The sequence below is a fragment of the Myotis davidii genome, unplaced genomic scaffold (assembly GCF_000327345.1).
Source record: "Myotis davidii unplaced genomic scaffold, ASM32734v1 scaffold32, whole genome shotgun sequence".
Lineage (NCBI taxonomy): Eukaryota > Metazoa > Chordata > Mammalia > Chiroptera > Vespertilionidae > Myotis > Myotis davidii.
Window position 1 is genome coordinate 7,268,186 of NW_006286587.1, and position 5,203 is coordinate 7,273,388.

Sequence of the window (5,203 nt, forward strand, 5' to 3'; positions counted from 1 at the left end):
ACCAGAATGAAAGAGAAGTGGTTCTCTGAAGGGAATGTCTGGAATAGAAGGGAATGAAGCAAACCATTTATCAGTTCAGTCAGAGCCTCTGCTTGCATACATTCACATTTCAAAGGTCAAATAAGTCATATGGTCAAGCTCAACATTGAGGATAATTATACTTTTCCCATTAAAAGAGGAAGGCAGATTAGTAGTTGCTGAACAATAATATCTACCTCATTATCCTAGGGTTGTGGTGAGTGTTAATTGATATAATATGCATAAACTCTTGGCACATTTGCTTGTCACATTGTAAAATATCAATACGCAGTCATTATTTTTCTTATATAAAACAGTGCCACAAATTGAAGACAGCAAAAACAAAGAAACTTCTGGAAATTCAGTCAGTTGACCTTACTGAGATTTATGTTCCAACTCATCTTAAGTCTCTCCTTTATTGCCCATGTTTTCCATTCTTGTGGTAGAACCTGAAAGTCTGTCAGCAGTGTGGAAACAGAGAGGGGAAGACTGATTGCTACTTCTGTAATGGTCCAAAAGTTTTCCAAATTCCATTTTCTTGGGCTATGGCAGTGAGTTATGAATCTTGTGAAGTACATAATTTCTATTAATTTCTTCTTTCCCTCCCTCTCTCCCTCCCTTCCTTCCTTCCTTCCTTCCTTCCTTCCTTCCATCCTTCCTTCCTTCCTTCCTTCCTTCCTTCCTTTCTATCTTTTCTTTCATTTCTTCTTTTTAAAAATAAAATAGGACTTTTATCAGATGAATGGATTGGGTCTCAGTACTTACTATAACCATTGACTCTTATAGTGAATTTGTCTTAGGGTCTTGGAAGTGAAACAGAGTTTGGGATTTAACATATTTATTAAAGATTGAGAAAAAGAAGCCAACTTGTGGTACAGATCTGATGAAGCCTGAGCTCTGGAGCTAGAGTAGCTTTCCTGAACTCTCCAGATTTGGGTCAAGATGACTAATTCTTTAACTTTCTGGCTAGCCTGGCTGGTGTGGATCAGTAGTTGAGCATTGACCCATGAACCAAGAGGTAACCGGTTTGATTTCTGGTTAGGGCACATGCCCGGGTTGCGGGCTCAATCTCCAGTAGAGGGCATACAGAAGGCAGCCAGAAATCAATGTTTCTCTCTCATCAATGTTTCTATATCACTACCCCTCTCGCTTGCTCTCTCTTTAAAATCAATAAAAATATTTTAAAATTTCTACCTAGATTAGTCATTTGATGTGGGCTGCCCAAGAAAGGGTATATCTTGGGCTTGGGGACTAACTCTGTGGGTGAGGCAGACCCTGAAGGAGCTGGTGGCTAGAGGCTGTGTGCAGAATGCACACCCTGCAGCTGGACAGCAAGCCTATCTGAAGAAGGATCTGTGTGGTGCATCTCCATGTCAACCACAAGAACCTAGCGCACCATGCACATTTAGTAAATGTTGATTATTAGTATTGATGCTCGCTACCATTGATGTTTATGTTTATGTTTATGTATAGTTTTGCTATTTCAGCTCTCTTCTGGCACCCCTGCCACTCCCAAATGGACTGTTTCCCACCTTTGCTTGGCATAGTCTCTAAGAGAGCTGTTTTCTATTCTGAGAGCCATGATGGTAGCAAAACCCATTAGGTTCCTTTGGCTTTTAGACTTTAAGAACACTCTGGCCCCTGTGTTCACTCATGAGTTTCCAAATCAGGTAGCCTAACTTCAGTCAGGATATGGAGAAGGTTTTCACAGAATCCCAATATCCATTAAAATTGGGCCTGTGTCCAAAGTCTATTAGGAATGATACCATGAAATCTCTAAGATATGCCTCTATTATTCCTGGAAGGAGTCTAGACATTTAGAGAAGTGTACTCACAGTTTTATAGAATAACAGACAGTTGGAATAGGAGAAAAATACAAATTAACAGGTTCTTCTTCCTCCTATTACAGTTGAGAAAACAAAAGCATTGAGATCCACGAATTGTTCAAGGTTACACAACTCTTTACTAGCAGAACTGGGGTAGAAGCCAGACTCTCAGGCCAGTGGTTGTCGATGCCATTATACAGTGTTTAGACAGCACTGAGGTGTAAAATTTTGGGTCAGCATTGGAGTCAGACAACCTGGTTCAAATCCTGGCTCAAACGTTTACTAGTACAAGCAGTGCTGAAAATGATCTATACCTACCTGTCCAGTACACTACATAAAATATGGCTGGTGCAGCTGAGGAAAGAAAATTCCAATTTTATTTAATTTTAATGAATTAAATGTGGTTAGTGGCAAACGTTTTAGGCAATGCAGATCTAAAGAACAGGATCATGTCTTACTTAGCTCTGAATTCCTAGGCTAGCCCAGGACATGGTGTTTCTCAGTACTTGTTCATTGTCATGTTCAAAGGAGTATATTGGTGAGGTAGGGGCTGAGGGTAGCATAGAAGACAGAGTTCAAGTCTGTTCTACTTGACTTTACCTAAGACCTATATTTTGGTAGTGTAGCATAGTGGATAAGACCACAGAGTGTAAAGCTCACACGCCTGGATTTAAATATGGAATCTGCCATTTATTAACCTTGATCCTCTGTGCCTTGGTTTCCTTATCTGTAAACTGGGAATAAAATAGTGTTTCTTATATAGTATTGCGTGTGTGCTTGCATTGATTTAATATCCGTAAAATTCTTAGAATAGCTCCCGGAACATACCAAGTTCCCTCATGCACACATGGTCTTACTAAAACGAAATCCCACCTGGATTAAGCCTTTATGTATCTTTGCATTCTTTCCACCTCTCAGAAAAGCTGAGGAACTACTAGAGCTCTAAGTTCGTAGGCAGAAGGGTTTCTTTCATGTTGCTGATGCTACTTGGGACAACGTGACCTTGTTGTGTTGTTGGGTTAAGTCCAGAAACATTTAACCCAAACCCTCATCCCTAAATGGAGCCAATTCACCAACGTGTCTGGTGTGAGGAGGAGAAGTGAACTGCTAAAAACAATGAGGTCAACCTTCTGAACTAAACAGGGTAATGATAGCTGGCCCCTCAGAAGATACGACTGCTAGGAAATTCTGCACCCATGTTTATACAAAACCAAGTAGGAAATGTTTGCCAATGGAATAAATAAAGGATCCTTCTGGTTACATAATGTTTCGTTGTGCCCCAGTTTGAGGCTGTTTTGGAATCATTGCTTAGTCTAGCTTTGAATTTTGCAGCTCAGGCTGCCATCTCCTCCTTTGTTTGCTTGCTCTTGATACTTGAAGTGTCATTCTTTTCAGTTCCCTAATGGCCTGAGTTAAAGTAGGACCAGAATGTGACTTCATTGCTTTGGCTTAAGACAACCCTTATGATCTACTTCGCTTCTGAACCTCTGACCCAGGGATAGATTTGGATCGGGGCAGGGTGATGGGCTGGAGGTGATGGGTCTAGTTGTCCCATGTACCTGGAGAAAAAGGAAGCTTTATTTTTACTAAAAACACATCTGTTTGTTGAGATCCTACTATGTGCCAAGCATTATGCTGAGCACAGTCTCAGGCTTTCACAATAACCTTGCAATGTTCGCAATTATGATCCACAGATATGAAGTGGTTTTAACTATCATGTTCCAGCTCAGAAGTTAGGGTGACTTAGCCCCCAAGTCTCTGATTTTTCCCTTCTGTTACATGCCTTTCCTGGAGTAGAAATTAAAGCAGCTGTTTTAATTCAGTTGCTTTAGTTTCCCTGTGTAACCTGGAAAAAAAATCTAGTTGTAAAAATATCAAAGTAAGTCCTCACAATTCAACATATTTTCGTTTGTATAGGTGAGCAAATTTATTACATCACATTTTGAACTTGTCACTACCCTGAAAAGGAACCACCTTCTCCCCACCCAGTATACACTTCATAAAAGCATTTATTGAGCACCTACTGCATGTGATGGCTGCATGTAAGTTCCAGATAGCAGGGGCTGCAAGTTACAAAGTCCCAAATGCTTCTCAAAGATTATGGGTCTTGGTGAATCCAATTTTATTATCTTGGGCATCAGTTTGTTTATTTATAAAACATTGGTGTTCAAGAGCCCTCTGAAATTCTAGGGTATGGCAAACTTGTGTGAGGATTTAGACCCTCACAGAGAAAAACTCAACTCTCTGATCTTTTATCTTCAAGGAGGCTCCTATGGCTCATTCAGACATTCTGGAAAAATCAAGAAAACATATCCATGACCCTGTTCCCCAAGTGCCCTTTAGAATCCAGTGGGATTGAAAGATAACTAAAGGGAAAGACAGAAATGAAAATTGTAGTGGTATTTGACCTTTCCTGGGCATTCCTTACTTCTCCAGCATTGCAGTATATGTTTTACTTGGATTATATTTAGTCATTTAGTCAAGTAGTCCAATGATTTAGGGCAATGCATGTGACATTTGAGTGAATCCAGGAAATCGAAAGAATGAACAAGGGTGCAAATGGATGGGGAAAGGTGCCTTAAGTCTGGGTGGCTGGCTGCCCAAGTGATGTGAGGTTCACATTGATGGTCCCTGAATTTCTGATTAGGAGGACCAGAACTTGCAATTCAGCTGGAAAAGGGTATATGAAATTTATTTTGAAGCTTTATTTGTTTGACATATATAGCTTTTGTTTAGTTTGTATGTTTATTTCTTGGGGGGTGTCTGTTGGTAGAGATTGTGATGCCTGACTCCAACATACAAAGCTGTTCCTAGGTGCTATCACTTGGTTCCCAGCAGATCTTTGTACCAGGGACCCAAGTGTCTGAAATTGCATCATTGAAGACTCATTCATTCCTCCTCTTTCTTTTCCCTGCTGGCTTGCTTTTTATAAATTTACTAGAGGCCCAGTGCCCAAAATTTGTGCACAGGTAGGGTCCCTAGGCTTGGCCAGGAATCAGAGCTGATCAGGTTCCCCGCCTCCCAGCCTCCCCGCCTCCTCCTTTCCTCACTCCCTCAGCACCACACCACCACCACCACCATCAGTTGCCCACCATTTTCTACGCCACCCCCTGGTGGTCAGCACACGTCATAGTGAGCAGTCGAGCTCCTGGTCTCCTGGTGGAACTCCTGGTTGAATTCCCTGGGGGACAATTTGCATATTAGCTTTTTATTATATAGGATTTTTTCTTGAGGATTAACTAACATTCAGTGAGGTGTGCAGATCCTAAATATACAGTTTGAGCTTTGACAAATATATACTCCCATGGTTCTACCACTACTGTCAATCTTTACATTTTATCTCCCCCCAAAAGTCCCTT